Below are 19,821 nucleotides of genomic sequence, written 5' to 3' on the forward strand. Positions count from 1 at the left end.
TGCTAATGATATGGACACTCTGGAAGAACGTTTAACAGTTTCTTACAAAGTTAAACTTATATTTGCCACATGATGCAGCTATTCCACTTCTGGGTATTTAACCTAGAGGAATGAATGCTCATGTTCACATGAAAACCTATATATTAATGGTGGCTGGGCGCGGTGGCTCATGTCTGTAATCCCAGCACTTTGGGAGGCTGAGGCGGGCAGATCGCGAGGTCAGGAGATCGAGACCATCCTGGCCAACATGGTGAAACCCCGTCTCTACTAAAAATACAAAAATTAGCTGGGCTTTGTGGCGTACACCTGTAGTCCCAGCTACTCGGGAGCCTGAGGCAGGAGAATTGCTTGAATCCGGGAGACAGAGGTTGCAGTGAGCCAAGATCGCACCACTGCCCTCCAGCCTGCCAATAGAGTGAGATTCTGTCTCAAAAAAAAAAAAAAAAAAAAATGTTTATAGCAACTCCATCTACAATTACCAAAAACTGAAAAATAAAACCCCAAATGTTCTTGAATCAATGAAAAGTTATAGTATATCCATACCATAAGATACTATTTGTAACAATAGAATCATTCATACACACAATAATGTGGATAAGTCTCAAATGCATTATGCTGAGTGCAAGAAGCTAGCCTCAAAATGTTACATACTGCTTCATTCCATTTGCCTTTCTTAAGAAATAAAACTGTAGTGATAGAGAACAGATCAGTAGTTGCTTTGGGATGGGGTGGTGGCAGAAAGTGCCTACAAAGGTATAACAAAAGAAAGATTTGGTGGATTATGAAACTGTTCTGTATCTTGACTGTGGTGGTTGCACAAATATATACAACCTAAAGTGACTAAAAGGTTTTTTTGGAAAAATATCTAAAAGAAGTGAAGCAGGCCAGGTGTGGTGGCTCACACCTGTAATCTTAGTACTTTGGGAGGCCGAGGTGGGCTGATCACCTGAGGTTAGGAGTATCTATTCATGTGTTAAAATTCTACTCCATGTTAATTTTTTATTTTATTTTAGTTTAGTTTTTTGAGACAGAGTCCTCTATCATCCAGGCCAGAGTGCAGTGAGGAGATCTCAGCTCACTGCAACTTCTGCCTCTTAGGTTCATGCAAGTCTCGTGCCTCAGCCTCCCAAGCAGCTGGGGATTACAGGCATTCACCACCATGCCCAGGTAATTTTTGTATATTTAGTAGAGATGGGGTTTCATCATGTTGGTCAGGCTGGTGTCAAGCAATCTGCTTGCCTCAGCCTCCCAAAGTGCTGGGATTATAGGCGTGAGCCACCACACCCGGCCAACTGTATGTTAATTTTCAAAAATAATGTTGAAAATAAAACAAGGTAAGAACTGCTTCTTTAATGAGGAAATTTGAAACAAAATGATGAAGAGGTAAAGAAAGTATGTACAAAAAAACAATGCTGAAAGAAAACACAATTCGAGCTGTTGCAAAGACTTATACTCTAGTAAGAGAACATTCTAAATATCTTTATATCAATGCTTTTGAGAACTTCAGTGAAATGGACACTTTTGAAGAAAAATATATACAACCTAAAGTGACTAAAAGGTTGTTTTGGAAAAATATCTAGAAGAAGTGAAGCAGGCCAGGCGTGGTGGCTCACACCTGTAATCTCAGCACTTTGGGAGGCCGAGGTGGGCTGATCACCTGAGGTTAGAAGTTCAAGACCAGCCTGACCAACATGGTGAAATCCTGTCTCTCCTAAAAATAGAAAAATTAGTCAGACATGGTGGGGCACACCTGTAATCCCAGCTACTCAGGAGGCTGAGGCAGGCGGATCTTTTGAACTCAGGAGGTGGAGATTGCAGTGAGGTGGGATTGCACCACTGCACTCAAGCTCTGGTGACAGAGCAGACAGAGTAAGACTCTGTCTCAAAAAAAAAAAAAAAAAAAAAAAAAAAAAAAAAAAAAAAAAGGAGTAATTTACAATAATCCTGCAAAGAAAGCAACAGGCCCAGAGTTATAGGTAAATTTTCTCAAATAACATAGACAATAAGTAATTCTAATCTTATTGAAATTATTTCAGTGATAATAAAATGGGGAAAAACTCCTAAGTACTTTTGTACATTTGCCCTAAACTTGATACCAAAGCTGAGAAGGACACATGAGGAAGGAAAGTTGAAGATTAATGTCCAGCCTGGGCAACACAGTTAGACTCCATCCCTATACAAATAAAATAAAAAAAAAAACAGTCATTGTGGCACATGCCTGTGGTCCAAGCTACTTGGGAGGCTGATGCAGGAGGATGGCTTGAGCCTTGGAGTTTGAGTCTGCAGTGAGCTGTGATTGCACCACTGCACTCCAGGCTGGGCAACAGAGTGAGACCCTTTCTCCATAATGTATAGATATGTATAATATGCATTATAATTAAGCTGGATTTATTTTAGAGATGCAACATTGGCTCAACATTTAAGTTAATAATGTGATTTATCATATTAACAAATTAAAGAAGGAAAAACACATAATTATCACGTTAGATAACCAAAAAATTGATAATTTAAGATCTATTCATGAGAAAAATCTGTTGACTACCTGGGAAAATAGAAGTGAATATACTTAAGATAAAAGACATATGCAAAAATACCTGTAATAAACATCATATTTAATGGAAAAGGTTCAAATAATTTTTAAAAGTTATTTTTTTAACTAAAAACTTTTAAAATTCACAAATGTCCAATATCATGTATTCTATTCATTATCACAATGAAAATCCTAGCCATGTCAAAAAAACAAGCCAAAAGAGTTAGAAAAATTGAAAAAAGTGAATTTTTTTCTGCCTGTACACCAGTCATGATCAGAAAAAAGTGTAATGTCAAAAGATAACACTTAAAAATAGTAATAATAACGTTGAGTACATGGGCATGAAGTTCCCATATAACCTAATCATTGATACAACACAAAAATTTACATTCACACCATACATGAAAGAGGAGCCCAAGAAATGGGGAGAGGCACCGTGTCTATAATGGTAGACACAGTATCATGAAGAGGGTCATCTTTTCCCAAAACTGGTCTGTGAATTCAATACAAGGGCAATTTTAAATTATTTATAAGGTCCTCATTTTTATTTGATTGTTTAAACCTGTCAGTTTGATTCTGAAATGTATGTAGAAAAGTAAAGGGCAAAAATAACCATGCAATTTCTAGAGAGAAGGATAGGCTGTGAAGACTTGCCTTCTGAAGTAGCAAGAGTTATTTCTCATGTGTAGTAAGTAAAAGGGTGAAATTAGTGCAAAGATAAATAAATGGACTAATTAAAAAAACAGAAGCTGAAAAGCAGAGTCACACAAGTATAGCAGGAGAAGAATGAGCTAATCAATAAATGAAGCTGAGACCTCCTCAAGACATGATTGTGCTCTATTGTGGAGAAATAAGCATCATGGCAGGTGAAATAAAATGGATATTTACCTGACACTGTACAACAAAAGCCAATTTCAGGTTCATTAAACACTTGCATGTAAAAGTCAGTTTTAAGTCTTTGCTATTGTGAATAATGCTGCAATAAACATACATGTGCATGTGTCTTTATAGCAGCATGATTTATAATCCCTTGGGTATATACCCAGTAATGAGTTGGCTGGGTCAAATGGTATTTGTAGTTCTAGATCCTTGAGGAATTGCCACACTGTTTTCCACAATGGTTGCACTAGTTTACAGTCCCACCAACAGTGTAAAAGTGTTCCTATTTCTCCACATCCTCTCCAGCACCTATTGTTTCCTAATTTTTTAATGATTGCCATTCTAACTGGTTTGAGATGGTATCTCATTGTGGTTTTGATTTGCATTTCTCTGATGGCGAGTGATGATGAGAATTTTTTCATGTGTCTGTTGGCTGTATGAATGTTTTCTTTTGAGAAGTGTCTGTTCATATCCTTTGCCCACTTTTTGATGGGGTTGTTTGTTTTTTTCTTGTAAATTAAGAAAATGTGGCACATATACACCATGGAATACTATGCAGCCATAAAAAAGGATGAATTTGTGTCCTTTATAGGGACATGGTTGCAGCTGGAAACCATCATTCTCAGCAAACTATCGCAAGAACAGAAAACCAAACACCGCATGTTCTTACTCATAGGTGGGAATTGAACAATGAGATCACTTGGACACAGGAAGGGGAATATCACACACCGGGTCCTATTGTGGGGAGGGGGGAAGGGAGGGGGGGAGGGATAGCATTAGGAGATATACCTAGTGTAAATGACGAGTTAATGGGTGCAGCACACCAACATGGCACATGCATACATATGTAACAAACCTGCACGTTGTGCACATGTACCCTAGAACTTAAAGTATAATAATAATTTTTTTAAAAAGTCAGTTTTAAAACTTTTAAGAAAAACCATGGAATTTCTTAAAAGCCTTTATCATATAGAAAAAATTTTCTTAAAGAAGAGACTAGGTTTTAAACCATAAAATATAAAGATTGATACATTTTCCTGCAATAAATAACTGACTTTTATTAAAAGAGCTAATAACGAAATGACATAGGGCAAACAGAAATTTTGTAACAGATCATTGATGTATTTTATGCAAACAGAGATAAAGCATATTTACAGAAATACTATAAATCAAATGTAAAAAAATCTCAACACGTCACTAAAGCATCTATGTTTGACCCAATGGCACAGAGGTTTACCAGAATACCTAGAGACCATGTTCATAGATTCTAGATAATGATTTAATAGTTCACTTAAAAAATAAAAAGTTGTGAAATGTTGACTTAGAAGGATAAAATCTTATAGATCTCAGTTTTTTAAAAGTATGTTATTTACAACCTCTTCCTTTGTCTTTTGAAGGAACAATATCATTTCACTGAAAAGCAGCATCATTAATCTCCTTTTTCTGAACTAACAGCTTTAAATAGGAATATATGAATATCCTCCATCCTCTTTTAGAATAATTTTATTTTGGTTATTTACTTATTTATTCATCTATGTAAGAAATTCATCATTAACAGCAAAAGCCAAGAGGAAAGGGTAATAAAATCAATGTCCTTATAAGAAACAATGAAAACTATAAAATACTAATAGTAAATACGAAAATGTTCAAAACTTAAAACTATAAGGTCACATAAAACAGTTTTTAAAAATTAAAACGCCATCCATGCTTTGGAATAGTTTTGAAGGTAGGGACATTAAACTTTCCTATAATCTACATACTTATTAAAATGCAAATAAAAGTATTCCAAAAGGATTTTAAAATAAAATGTGGTAGCTTATTCTAATATCATCTAGCAAGATACTACCTGTGAATAGGTAGGACAAGTTTAAAAATTAGGCACTATTTTACCTATTTTTGGGCATTGTTTTACCTATTTTTAGTGTACAAAGATCTGTTTTGTCTAATTCAACTTTACTAATTATATCTTTTTTTTTTTTTTTTTTTTTTTTTTTTTTTTGGAGACAGAATCTTGCTCTGTCACCTAGGCTGGAGTGCAGCAGGGCGATCTTGGTTCACTACAACGTCCACCTCCTGGGTTCAAGGGATTCTCCTGCCTCAGCCTCCTGAGGAGCTGAGATTACAGGCATGGGCCACAAAGCCTGGCTAATTTTTGTATTTTTACTAGAGAGGTGATTTCGCCATGTTGGCCAGGCTGGTCTCAAACTCCTGACGTCAGGTGATCCACCTGCGTCGGCCTCCCAAAGTGTTGGGATTACAGGTGTGAGCCACCATAGCCAGCCTATATCAGTTCTTTACATCCTCATTTATTTTTGATAACTTAATATCCCAAAAGCTGAGACAGGAGCACACCCTAAAAAATCTTTGTCAATGTTTAGGTTTCTATAAATTCTTCCTTGTATATCTCACAGATTTTGCCTTATAGTCTTTGATTCTTTGTTACTAAAGGCAAAGTTTCAGGAGTTAACTTCATCTTTCTACCAATTACATTTTGTGTGTGTCCTATTTAACGCTCCCTTATGTTGTTTGATAAAATTTTGTAGTGCATATCTCCATTATAATTTATAGATATTTTTAAAGATTTTGCAAACCAGATTTATTAGTCAACTCCATCTCTCCTTTTCAAATGTTTCTATTTTAGGTTTGAACAGACTGGAACATGTTTATTATTTAAATTTTTTAAATACAGTTCTCCAATTCTTCATCAGTATGTTTCTTCAGTTTTGGACCACTATTTGTAAATCCTGGCTTTACTGTTTTTATTGTGACTTATACTTATTTGAAGGAAGACGTTTATTTAAAGTTTTCAAGTATATTCGACAAAAGTAATGGAATTTTCTTTTTAATATGGGTTGCTTTATTTACTTTCTCATTTCTACTTTACTGACAAACAGTTTATTCACAAGCAAGTTGTTTTTCCATTAGTGTTTAGAAATAATGAATTCTTAAATATATCCATTAATTTTATTGTTCCGATGTCTTTTATTTATTTGTTCTGGCCTTTATCCTTTATTAAATCTTTCCTTGTATTTAGCTTTGGGGTTTTTTCTATTTTTTTTTTTTCCTTAGGATTTTATTGTCCTCCTTCAGAGGGGAGAAGTTAATATTTCGTACATGCTTCTCTTCCCTCACAGATGGAACAAATCATTTTGTGTATTTTTGTGTTTCACAGCTAGAGAGAAAATACTCCCAGTCAGCCATGGCCCTCCCATGTCCTGGGGGTTGGAGGATTTTGCAGAGATTTCTGTGGGTTAACTGTGGAGTCTGTACATTTCTCCCTGTGGCTTTGTAAGCTTCCATAGAAGGTTTCTATGCTGGAACTCAGCACAGAGGGAAGGAGCCACCAACACACTTCATCCCTGTCTCAGTAACAGCGCCCCCAGAAGACCTGCCTGCATGCTGCACCCTGTGGGTTGACTTGTCAGAAGTCTTTTTTGAGCCACTGAGATGATCACGTGATTTCATTTTTTATTCTATGAATATAATGTGTTACATTAATTGATGTTTAGATGTTAAGTGAACCTTGCACTCCCAGGATAAATCTTACTTGGTCATGGTGTATAATTCTTTTTGTATGTTGCTAGATTCAACTTGGTAGCATTTTTTTTAAGGATTTTTGAATTCATATTAATACAATATGTTAGTCTGTAGTATTTTTTTCTTTTCATATCTTTATCTGGTTTCAGTATCAAGGCAATAATGCTGTCATCATGAAATGAGTTGGGAAGTGTTCTCTCTTGTATTTTTTTGGAAGAGTTTGTGAAGAATTGGTATTAATTTTTCCTTAAGTGTTTGGTTGAATTCAAAAGAGAAGTCATCTGGGCCTATGTTTTTCTTTGTGGGGAGTAATTTGACTATGAAATTAGTCCCTACACAAGTTTGGGTCTATTCCAATTGTCTATTTATTCTTGAATCAGTTTCAATGGTTTATATTTTTCTAGGAATTTGTCCATTTGAGCCAAATGATCTATTTTTTTCTTTTTCTTTTTGAGAAAGGTCTCATTCTGTTGCCCAGGCCGAATTGCAGTGGCTCAATCATAGTTCACTGCAGCCTCAATCTCCCAGGCTCAAGCAATTCTTCTGCCTCAGTCTCCCAAGTAGCTGGGACTACATATGCACACTACTACACCCAGCTAAGTTTGTATTTTTTCTTTTTGTACAGTTGGAATCTGGCTATGTTTCCCAGGCTGGTCTCAAACTCCTAAGCTCGAGTGATCCTCCTGCCTTGGCCTCCCAAAGTGTTGGGATTTCCGATGTAAGCCATTACACTCAGCCCCAAGTGATCTAATTTTTTGTTGTACGATTTTTCATAGTATTTATTTATAATCCTTTTTGTTTCTATAAGGTTGATAGTGGTGTCACTTCTTTCATTTTTGATTCTAGTAATTTTAGTGTCTTTTTTTTCTTTGTTAATCTAACGAAAAGGTTAATCTAGCCTCTTTTTTCTTAATACAGGCATTTGCAGCCATAAATTTTCCTCTAAATAATTTAGCTGTATCTCATAAGTTTTTATATGTTATGCCTTCATTTTCATTCATCTCTAAATATTTTCTGATTTTCTTAGTGTTTTCTTCTTTTATCCACTGAGCATGTTGCTTCATTTCTACATATTTGCAAGTTTTCTAAAGGTTTTTCCTGCTATTGATTTTAATGTCATTCCATTATGGTTGGAGAACATACTTTACTTCTATTCTTTTAAATTTATTCAAGGCTGTTTATGTTCTAGCATATAGTCTATTCTGGAGATTGTTCTATGTATACTTGCGAAAAACATGTATTCTTCTGCTCTTGATGGAATATTCTGTCTGTTGGGTATAGTTTATAGAGTTGTTTGTCATCTGTTGCCTTGTAAATCTTATGTCTATTTGTTCTGTTCCTTAGTGAAAGTGATCCTTTAGTGAATGCTCCAAATATTATTGTCAAATTATATGTTTCTTCCTGTATTTCTGTCAGTTTTTGCTTCCTATATTTTGATTCTCTGTTATTAGGTGTACACATGTTTATAATTGTTATATCTTCTTGATGAATTGGCCCTTTTATCAAATGCTCCTCTTTATCTCCACTAACTTTTTTTAAAGTCTATTTTATCTGATATTGGTGTAACTTTTTTTTTGATTACTGTTGGTGTGTATATCTTCTTCATCCTCTTACTTTCAATCTATTTGTGTCTTTGCACCTATTGTGTATCTGCACATAGTGTGTCTCCTGTGGACAGCGTATAGTTGGACTATGTGCAACAATATCTGCCTTTTTGATTGGATTAATTCATTCACATTTAATATTACTATTAACATAGTAACATTATGCTAATATTAACTAGCTGATCTATGTCTGCTGTTTTTCTTTTGGCTTTTCATGTCTCATAACTTTTTTGTTTCTGTATTTCTTTTTTGCTGCTTTCTTTTTTAAGTGAATATTTCTAAAGTAACATTTCAATTTCTTTAATGATTTTTTTCATGATATACTCTACTTTTGAGTTATGTTAGTGATGCTCTAAGATTTACTGTATACATCCTAACTTTGTAACATCAACTTCAGGTTTATACTAGCTTAATTCCAGCAATATGTAAAAAACATTACTCCTATATAGCTCCTTTTCCTGTTGTGGTGGTGCTTTTATTATATCTATTAATATTACAAACGCAACAATACATTATTATAATTGTTACTTTACTATCTGCAGTCATTTTCTTAGCCCAGTGGAGCTTTACTCTCACCCATGTCCTTTGCGATGTTATTGGCAAATATACTACACATATATTACATTTTTCTATGTCATATCTTAACATTATATCACATACATATTATTTTATGTAATTGTTTTTAAATTGATATAAAAAGAAAACATGAATTTATAATACTTTTTTACAATTATACAATTATTTTTGCAAGTATATGTGTTTATTTTTTTAATATAGATTCTAATTACCATCTGGGGTCACTTGCTTTCAACTTGAAAACCTTGCTTGAGTATTTCTTCTAAGGCAAGTCTGTTAGTAACAAATTCTCTCAGGTCTTTTTTTTTTTTTTTTTTTTTTAATTGAGGAAAGTCTTTTGCCTTCATTTTTGAAAGATAATTTTGTTGGATATAGGATTATTGGTTGACAGTTTTTTCTTTGAGTCTTTTAAATATGTTATCCCACTGTCTGCCAGACTTTGCTGTTTCTACTTGAGGTTCCCTTGTAAATGACTGGTTGTATCTCTTTCAGTGTTTTAAAGTTTCTCTTTGTGTTCTCCTTTCAGCACTTCTACTATGATGTGTTGAAATCTCCTCAAATTTATGCTACGTAGACTTCCTTGAGTTTTCTTAACGTGTAGGTTATTATTTTTCAATACATTTGATACATTTTCTGATATTATTTCTTTAAATATTTTTTCTGTCCCTTTTGCTTTCTCTTCTCCTTGTGATATGGCATTACGTGTTGGTGTCCTTAATAATGTTCTACATTTGTCTGAAGCTCTGTTCACTTTTCTTCATTCTTTTTTCTCTTTGTTCTTTGGCTTGCTTACTCTATCAATTTATCTTTCAGCTCTATAAATCTTTCTTCTGCTAGTTCAAATCTACAGTTGAGTGTCTATAGGGAATTTATTCTTACTTCGGTAATTTTCAACTAAATAATTCCCACATGGTTCTTTTTTATAATTTCTATATATTTAGTAATATGCTCTATTATGCTCTATGATGTGACATTGCTATCATATATGTCTTTTACTTGTTTAATCATGCTTTCCTTTCATTCTATGAACATATTTATAATGACTATCTTGATGTATTTTTCTGTCAACTATGACATTCTTTGCCTCTGACAGGCAGTTTTTGTGACTACTTTTTTCTCTGGTGTATTTTTTTTCTGGTGCATTTTTCTATTTCTTTGAACACATTGTAATTTTTTGTTGGAAACTGAATATTTTAAATAATATATTGTGCCAATACTTAGGTTTCATTCCCAGCCCCCTGTGAGACTTGTTATTGTTAACTATTTTATGTTTTAGTAACTAGCTGGATTATTTTAGTGAAGTCTATTTTCCCCACACAGTGTTCAGCATGTGATGTTCTTCCTCAGGTAGACTCAGCTTTTTAGATCACTACAGTTTTGGGAGGGCCCTCTTTCTTTCTTTCCCTGATCACACCCAGCCGTTTAACTCAAGTAATTGCCCTCTGATTGCGCTAGTTCCTTCAACAGTATTCTGGGGTATATATTGCTATATAAACATATCCAATCAAATTCTTGATCCTTGGAAGGAATAGTTTTAGAGGTTCATGCTTGCTATTTGTTGTGACCCCAAAGATCCTCTCAGCTGTCTTATTTTCCAGTTCTCTCCTGCAAACTACCTGGCCTACTGTCTGGGTGTGTCTTCATTAAATCTACAAATTTCCTTTCAATTGCTTTTCAACACAACCTCTACTGTTCTTGCTCTTGAGAGCATCCTTAAGTTTGAAATTCTTCATACTCTCTTGAAAATGAGAACTTTTCTTTTGGATAAGATTAAGAGCTATATGTTTTGTTGCCTGTTCTACCCTCAGGGAAATCTTGGAGCCACGGAACTGGAGGTGGGGATAGGACAATGGCAAGCTTTTCTCTGAACAACACCCCCACTTTAGGATCTAAGCAGTTGCTGGGAGGTAGCAACAACCTGAGGTCCTCTCAGCTTGCTTTTTCTGTCACAGGACCATCACCCCATGAGCTGGGGCAAGGGTGATTGAAATACTGGTACTCTCAGTGTGCCATGTTTAAGGTAGAGCCTCCATTACATGAGTGGAGGTTGATCTGAACAAAGAAACCTACCGCCTCTCAGTTGCACTCACCCGGGACTTAACCTCAGCAATGGGTAGCTGGGGACAGAATTACAAATGCTGAAGTCTTGCTCCTCCTTGGAGAAAAGCCCTCTGACTGGGAGCTTGGGGTAGTGGTAGCCTGTGTTCCTGACTGCTGCAGTCTGTGGTGGTATCTCTACCTCACAGAGTTTGGATAGGGATTTTCAAGGAGTGACAAGTCTTGGTTCAAATACCGCAGATTCTTGCTTTTCTTACCAAGTTTTAATATATTTTTAAAGAGAAGTGTTTCTTGATTTGCTATTTTCCCTTGAGACCATTTCCAGAGGCATTAAATTGGTTGGTCTTTAAAAATAATGTTCACCAGTCTCGCTGGGGCCAGTAGAGCTCCTTACACTGTCATTCTGGAAGTTGATCCCCTTTTCTATTTCTTAATGTAGTTTAAAAGCCTCTTATCATCAGACCTTCCCTCCCCAGCCTTATTCCTCATCTTAAACTCTGCACCTCAGTCATAGCTTCCTTTCATTTCCTGAACATGCCACAGTCTCTTTCGTCTCTATATTTTGTTCATGCTATCCATTCAGCCTGGGTGTGACTTTCCTTTCTTCACATAGCTAACATCTACTCCAATGTGAAAAAAATTTTGCCAAATCTCCAAATCTGGGATAGACACCTCTTTATGTATTTCCACACCACCCTAACCTTCCTGCCCATATCATTTATTGCACAATAATTGCCCATTTAGGTATACTATCTCTCATTAGATGCTGAAGTCTCTTAAAATGGTGTATTAGTTAGGGATTGAGTTTGGCTGCATGTAACAAGAAACATAACCAACAGCGGCTAAAACCAAAGAGAAGTTTGTTTTTCTCAAGTAATGAGAAATCCAAAGGTGCATTGATACTGGTTCAGCTGTTCAGGAATACCAGGTCTGAGGATCCTGCAATCTTCTTGCCCTTTTCCTTCTGGATACATGATACGTTTCCAGCTCTAACTGTTACTACATTCTAAGGAGGAGGAAGAGAACAGAAGAAAGAAGACCCAAAAATTTGTTGAAATAGGAATCAAAATCAGCGGACTTCTGTTTATGTCTCCTTCTCCTGACTAAGTTATAAGACCAACTCTGCCAGCTGCAAACAAGCAGGAAAATGCAAGCTTTTGCTCTGGTTCATACCAGAACTAGAGTTTTGTTATAAAGAAGAAAAGATAATGGATGTCAAGTGGGCAAAAGTAGTCATTGAAATAAGCAGGGACTATATCCTTTTTGTAAAACCACATTGGAAACCACAGTGTTTAGCAGGGAACTTGTCATAAAATAAGCCCTAAATCAACAATAAATAAATAAATACCATAGGAGAAACAGTGTGATAGACTCATAATGAGGCACCTTCATACAACGTGGAAATATTCACATAGCAGATAGTAACAGATTGCAAGGGACCTTGTTCATCCCATGCAATAATTCTTAACCAGGGTTGAATTGTGGCTGGGGTGAAGGAGGCACACCAGAATCTTGAGAAAGAGAGCTTTAAAGTGTATCCATTCCCCCTGCATGTGCTGATATACTTCCTCCCTGAGACTCGCTGACCTGGTACAAACTACTTGGGCTGTAGATACAAAAACTAAGGCAGTTAAATGACTTCCTCAAACTAAGATTATTGTTGAATATTTTACAATACTATGAGAAGAATTTAAAACAAAACCAGAAGAATACAAATTAATAAATTATAGATTTTAAATTGAGTTTTTTAAAGAGGTAAATTGAGAATGATCAAATATCGTGGAATATAGATGAAGTTTGCTTTGCATATGTATTTCCTGACGTCTTCTTATGAAATGTGACCTTGAGAATCACAGTCTTCCTCTTCATTTATAAAAGAAGAGAAAATTACAGAAGAATATCTGCATTAAGCCCTACCAAAACTTCAATTGAAGGGCGGCAGAAGAGCAGAGCGTAATTCAAGGCACATGTCTTCATGGTGCAATGACCATTTATGTCATTTGAACTAACATCTTTTCTAGTTGAAGTTTACAAATAAATTTTAAATTTTAAGAAGTCCTTCCAGAAATGACTTCATAATATTCTGTGGATAAGGAAGTTTTCACATCATCTTTCCATCTTTGCTTACTCAATGAATTATTCTTTATAAGGGTTACATTTTCCATATTTAACTTTGCCTCTGTGTCTTTTGAAGTCCATGGACTATTGTCATCTTGGAGTTGAGTACTGGATGTTTTCAGATAAATTCAGGATTGGCAATCTGTTTTGCTTCATTTTTAACCGGAAGCATGCCATCACAATTTGCAAATGAATGTCATTCTTCTAAGGTGAAAAACCAGGCAAATGAATGGTTTAGTAACCTTGACAGAGGCTCAAAAATGGATAAGAAAATCTCTAATGGTGGTCTTCCCCCATAGTGAATTCCATTCCTGGTCCTCACCCACATAAACAAGATTTAAATGACAAATCTTTAAATATTTTATCTTGTCTTTTAAAATAGTATGAGTAAGGATAATATATTAGAGTGTAACACCTTAGACTTCCTTGATGGCAGTCTGAAACTTAAGCATTCCATTTGACTATGTGAGACTAATGCAGAAAGCCACTCAAAGTCATGGGATTCAATCAGTTGGTGCCAGGGACTTAAACTCTAATCTCCTTACGATGCTCCTTGCATTGCTTTGCCAACTCGGGTAGGTCAATAACATACAAGAATGTGTCAAAGACTGCTAGCTTCCTCTCAATGGATTTTTATGCTCTTCTTCCACAGTAGTAGAATGCATTTTCCAGCCTCCCTGGTAGCTGGCTATCTATGGCTATGTAACTAAGTTCTCGCCAATGGAATTAAGAAAAATAGTTGCAAGGCAGTTTTGGGAAACCTCCTGAAGAAACATCAGGCACATAACTGTTAAGCTGCCAGGTCAAGATGTTCAAGTCATACTGAAAATAATAACCAAAGCTCTATTCTCTTACTGCTGCAGTGCAAGCAAGTACAAGCAAAGGGCCCCAGTTCCCTAGCATTCCATTTTTTTCTGTGGAATGGTAGCAAGAGAGGGCAGATGACATGCAGTGCACATGGGAAGAATTGTCTCACTGAGAAGAGCCACTAATAAATGGCTTCTGCATTTTATGAACCTAGGAGACCAGAGGAAGGAAAGGGGGTAGAACTGGGAGTTGAGAAGTACTGAGTCATTGTGGGCAAAAGTGCCTCAGCCAAACCAGCTGAAAAGGAGGTCTTGGCACAACATCTGAGGACCCCAATAAAGAGGCCTCTGAATGGAGGCACCTAGGCCAGGACTATAAGCATATGAGTTTCTGAGCATATGAGCATGGCTTGCCCAGGCAGGGTTGTGGGGAGCAGCTGAATCTGACTGCAACTCCTTCCAGAGAACTGCAATGTACTTGCTGTGCACCAAGTCTGATGTGAGGAGGGCAGCTTTTCCCTATGAGGTCTCCCAGGTCAAGCCTTGCAAATGCTTATGGTTGTTGCCTAGAGCTAGACTCCTTAATGACAATTGTTTATTTTTCTAATCCCACTGCTATGAATGTGGCTCTACTTCACATCTTAGAAGATGATGGTAAGAACCGTATACTAAAGTTGGCAGAAAGGTAAGCTGGAAGAATCCTGGATCCCTGAAGACTATGTGGAGGAGAATTACCATACTAGCCCTGGACTCTTCCTGTACCAGCCTTAGGTCTCCTCGTCTTCTATGTGACCAAAAGACACAAATTCCTAAACTTTCTTCTAGTTGTTGTTGAACTTAGGACTAATTAATACATATTATATGTTTTTCAAAGTAGCTTCCGAAAAGTATGCATATTATCCACTTTTTGTTCGTTAATTAACACATATCTCTACGTTTTGTGACTGGGGGTGATAGTCATACAGTAAACATTTTTTCTACCTGGGAAGAGTCATTCACTTTGTGCCTTTTTAAAATATTTATTTATTTATTTATTGGCTAACCCAGTTAGTGTAGAGGAAAATGAAATATCCACTATCAGGTCATTTCTGGTTTAGCACTTCCTTTAAACTCACAGTTTTATTTTACAGTTTTCATCAGTCCTCTGATGGTGTTCCCTCCCTTCTTGCCCCAATTTTGCTTTATGAGTTTCTGAACATTACCTCTGCCCAGATGACATTCTACATTCTCTCTCCACCCATTCTGCATTTCTAGCAAACTCCTCTTCAACTTTGATGACCTACCCTTCAATTATGGTTGGATGGACCACTTTTCTTCCATTGACAGCTGTTTCTGGTTAAGAAAATACATCCTGGAATTAAATCCTTTCTTTGTACTCTACGCCTGTCAGTAGGACATGTGCCAATTCTGTATGGGATTCCCTTGACAAATTATCTGTTCTGACAGTGCTTCTTCAGGAGAGCAAAGTATGCAGAATCCCAGTTTATTCCATAATGCCCCTTCCTAGGAGACAGCCAAATATCTCACACTTACTGCTACTAAAGGACCTTGATTCATGCCTAGACAGGAACCTGTCTCCTAAATGACTCTTATTCAGAAAATGTGTAGTAACAGGGTGATGGATATTAGGGGCAGGCCTTGTAACTGTAATGCAGGTTTCAACACTTAGCTCTTTGCCCGTCTTGTCTACTTAATAACCAGAGATCAGATGATTGCTACTATCTTCCCTTCTAAGAGGAAATAAAGTCTATTTATTTTCCTGACTCCAAAACATTTGGTTCCTGGCTAATTCCAATCATAATTTAGCTGTTTCCCTCAAACAGTGAGGGTCTGGGGCAAGGTTATCATTAGGGAGCCTGTATTATGGGCAAACAACACCCACTGAAGAAACAAAGCACTAATCAAGGTATCAGTGATAGGGATTTTTTTCTGGCATTTTGAGACATTATTGTTATTTATATCTCAGGAATTTGTCAACAGATGATAAATGTTTGATGCAGAAATTCTTCTTGAACCTACTATGAGTAAGACACTAAATCCTGGGGTTATGAGAGCCAACTAGAAATTCAAGATGTTTCAGTGGAGACAGACAAGAAACAAGTACGTCAGTCAAATGTGGTAAGCCCTAAATTACTTCTGTGCAAGAGTGCTGGGGGCTGAGTAGTACTGAAAGGTCAGGCAAGGCTTCCCCAAGGGGACTTTTCTTTCAACAAATTAACTGCCTATCTTAATACAAAGACTATTTTTCAGGGTCTTTATTTTGTCAATCAACAATAATCAATAGACTCATATACTTCAAATTTAAATGTTCTCTACTATATGCCAGGGATTCTTCCTGGCACTTTGGAGTTTATTTCATCACTAAACTGTGCAATCAGTGAAGCAAGCAAAATACGACTTTCTTTTGAAAGGAAAGACGTGCTATTTCATCTGGTATGGGTGATGAAGAATAACCTAAATGAAATTTTGCACTGATATGAAGATAACTTCATATTACTCATACCTTATGGATGTCTAGGCAGGCTAAGGGTTTGGGTTATAGGTGAAGGCACCATGCAATTTAATGCTCAAGCCAGAACTCTTTGAGAACCAAAAGACAGTGCCATTAAAAACAGTTATACCAGGATAACTGGTGAAGTGCAAAATAAGCTTGTCCCAGCTAAGAAGCCTTTGGCCACTCTTGTAAATCCTGAAGCCTTCTCCACACACTCCAAGTGTGAAGGAAACAGAGTTATTTATTCCACAGCAAAAAATATGTGAGACAGAACACCAGACAAAGAGAGAGTAGAACCATTTTCTTCTCTTGGAATCATCTATATTAGCAGAAAATAGTGAGCTTATATTGAGAAGCTTTCTACTCTAAGGTTGGTCTCTGTTCTAATTTTAGAGGCATAGGAAGATAGACTTCCAGACCGATAAGACCTTGCAGTCTGTGGTCCAAGGCCCTTAAGCATCACTTACGGCATTACTTCTTTGATGTTTACCTCCTGACAATCCATTATAAGCTCCTGGAGGACAGAATTCTGTCTGCATCAACCGTACCAAATAGGGTCTGGCATGTGGTGTGTGCTCAGACAATGTTGGTTGAATTGGGGAGGAAATTATAATAAGCCCAAGGGAATGAATTTAGGCAGACAGAGAGTCAAGAGGTGGGTGTAATAGAGAGGGACAGAGGAAAGTTCCCAGGGTCCTCTCACACTGAAACATATCCTATTTCAAAAATGATCAACAGTGATAGTCCTGCACAGTTACTGGGGCCATCTTACTCCATCTCTGAGACCAGTCTCACCCACATGTGTAATCTAGAACAGGAATCAGCAAAATTTTTCAGGAAAGGCCAGCTAGTAAATATTTTTGGTTTTGTATGACATGCTGTCTCTGTGACAACTATTCAACCCTTCAGCTTTTGTAGCATGAAAGCTGTATAGAAAATAGGTAAACAAATGAGCACGGCTAGGTTCCAATAAGCTTTATTTACAAAACCTGTTGCTGAGCTAGATTTGACCACTGGGCTGTGATTTGTTGACCTCTAATCTAGAACTAAAAGGGAGTGTGCAAGTGACGACAACCTGAAGGTTATTCTGCCTACCTTCCCCAATTCTGACCCACAAGAGAGCCGCCTGGAAGATAAACTTTTGGCAAAATGCCAAGATAAGTAAATCATAATTTCAGTCTCTCTACTCCAAAGAAGTGTGCCAAGTCTTCTGAGATACTAAGCCTGGGAATGGCTATTCGTTTTTATTACTTTTTCTTTCTAAGAGTTTTGAGTTGTTGTGCTGTTTTAGAATTTTGCCTCATAAGTTTTTACTGCGGTTTTGATAGACTGTGTCTGTTATAAAGAACTTTTATTCCCACAGAGTGGGTTTGGGCTAATGTGACAGCACAGGAAGACCCACCTGAGCAATTTCCCATCCTCCTCATAGCAGCAGAAGAGCACTGGACAAGAGGAAAGTCACTAACCTCTACTGAAGGCTTACCAGGTATAAGAGATTACACTGCATCTTGGTCAGCTCAGGCTGTTATAACAAAATAATATAGACTGGGTGGCTTAAAAACAGACATTTATTTCTCATGGAACTGGAGGCTGGTAAGTTCAAGATCAAGGCACCAGCAAATTTGTGTTTTGGTGAGGGCTTCCTGTCTTGCAAATAGCTCCCTTCCTCTTTTTATAAGGAGGCCCCACCTTCTAATACCATCACACTGGGAGTTGGGGGGCTTCAACATATGAATTTGGTGGGGACACGTTTAGTCCATATCACACTGGTGGCACACAAACCTTATAAAGTAATGTACAGGGAGCAAGAAGCATTGTACTACAGAGTTTTGTTTTGTTTTGTTTTGTTTTTTTTAAATAATTAAAATTAGATTCCCAGGCTTCCCCCTCCTTGCATGGTAGGGAAATTCATTGTCAGTCATTACTGTGGTTTTTCTCTGTAGTAAAAGGCAGCTCCAGCCCTTGGTCATCAGGTCACACAAGTTGCTTCTGAGACCCCCAGTTCCTGCAGATCTGGGCTTTGAGCAATGTGCTTGGGGTCCGAAAACGTTCAGGTAACCTGTGAGGCTGTCTACCTTTTGTACAGGCTTCCTTTGGGCATCCTCTGAGGTCTTTTCACCACCCCAGGCCACTGCTACACAAAAGCCTATGAATTTCTCTTTCATTGTGCGGCCTCCAGCCTTTCTGTCTTCAGTCTCTACTTCTGTCTTCAGTGCACCCCTCTCCTCTCCTGCAGTGATAGCTCATCTGTGAATTTAGGTGATGAAAATGGGCAGGAGGTATATTTCTACTAAGACAAAGAGTTCCCCTTCATGCAAAGAAAAGTCCTTGACTTAAAGAAAACTGAAGATTGGACTGTGTGTGAGTGTGTGTATGTGCGTGGGGGAGGAGATGCAGAGGGAAAATGCAAATTAACATCCTGCCAAATTAACCTACCACATATTCTTTGTTTCATGTAATGACCATGGAGAAGATGTAGATGTAATCATTCCTGGAAAAGACGTAGATGAGGAATCTGCAGTTTAGAGGGGTTAAACAACTTCTGGAGGTCACAAGACCTCTTAGCAGACCTGACCTTGGATTTGTGTGTCTTCAGATCCCTAGCTTCTTCCACTAGGCTACAGTGCCTTCCCACTAATTCTCTGGTCTCCTGCTAAAGCAGCCTGGCTTCCCAAGGGAAATTTCCTTATTCTATGTTTGAATAATCTTAGCTTCTAGTGGCTTAGGCTGTCAGCAGCAAAGATCTTCTCTTCCCTTACATCTAGATATAAACCTGATCCCAGGGGTAATTCCTGGCAGAGAAAGCTGGCTGGTGTGGTCATGGATTGGATCAGAAGGAAATACTTCAATTCATATATGAAATTCATCAGCTGTTAAGTATCTCCAAATTTTCCTCTAATAGTCTCATTAGGGATCTGGAACCTGTCTTCAAAAAAACAGCATCATTCACCACTGGCTTTTTGAGGGATTAGCATACACATAGAATAGAAATTACAGCCAAGTGTGGTTATATTCTTCATTTAAGGAGGGAAGAAATAAATCAAGCCCTAGGTCTGTTTTCCTAAGATAAGGGGAACTCTAAGAATTGGGTTTGTTCCTAGATGACGGGTTGATAGGTGCAGCAAACCACCATGGCACCTGTATACCTATATAACAAACCTACATGTTCTGCACTTGTATCTTGAAACTGAAAGTAAAATTAAAACAATAAAAAAATTG

Source organism: Chlorocebus sabaeus, chromosome 21, assembly GCF_047675955.1.
Source record: "Chlorocebus sabaeus isolate Y175 chromosome 21, mChlSab1.0.hap1, whole genome shotgun sequence".
Classification (NCBI taxonomy): domain Eukaryota; kingdom Metazoa; phylum Chordata; class Mammalia; order Primates; family Cercopithecidae; genus Chlorocebus; species Chlorocebus sabaeus.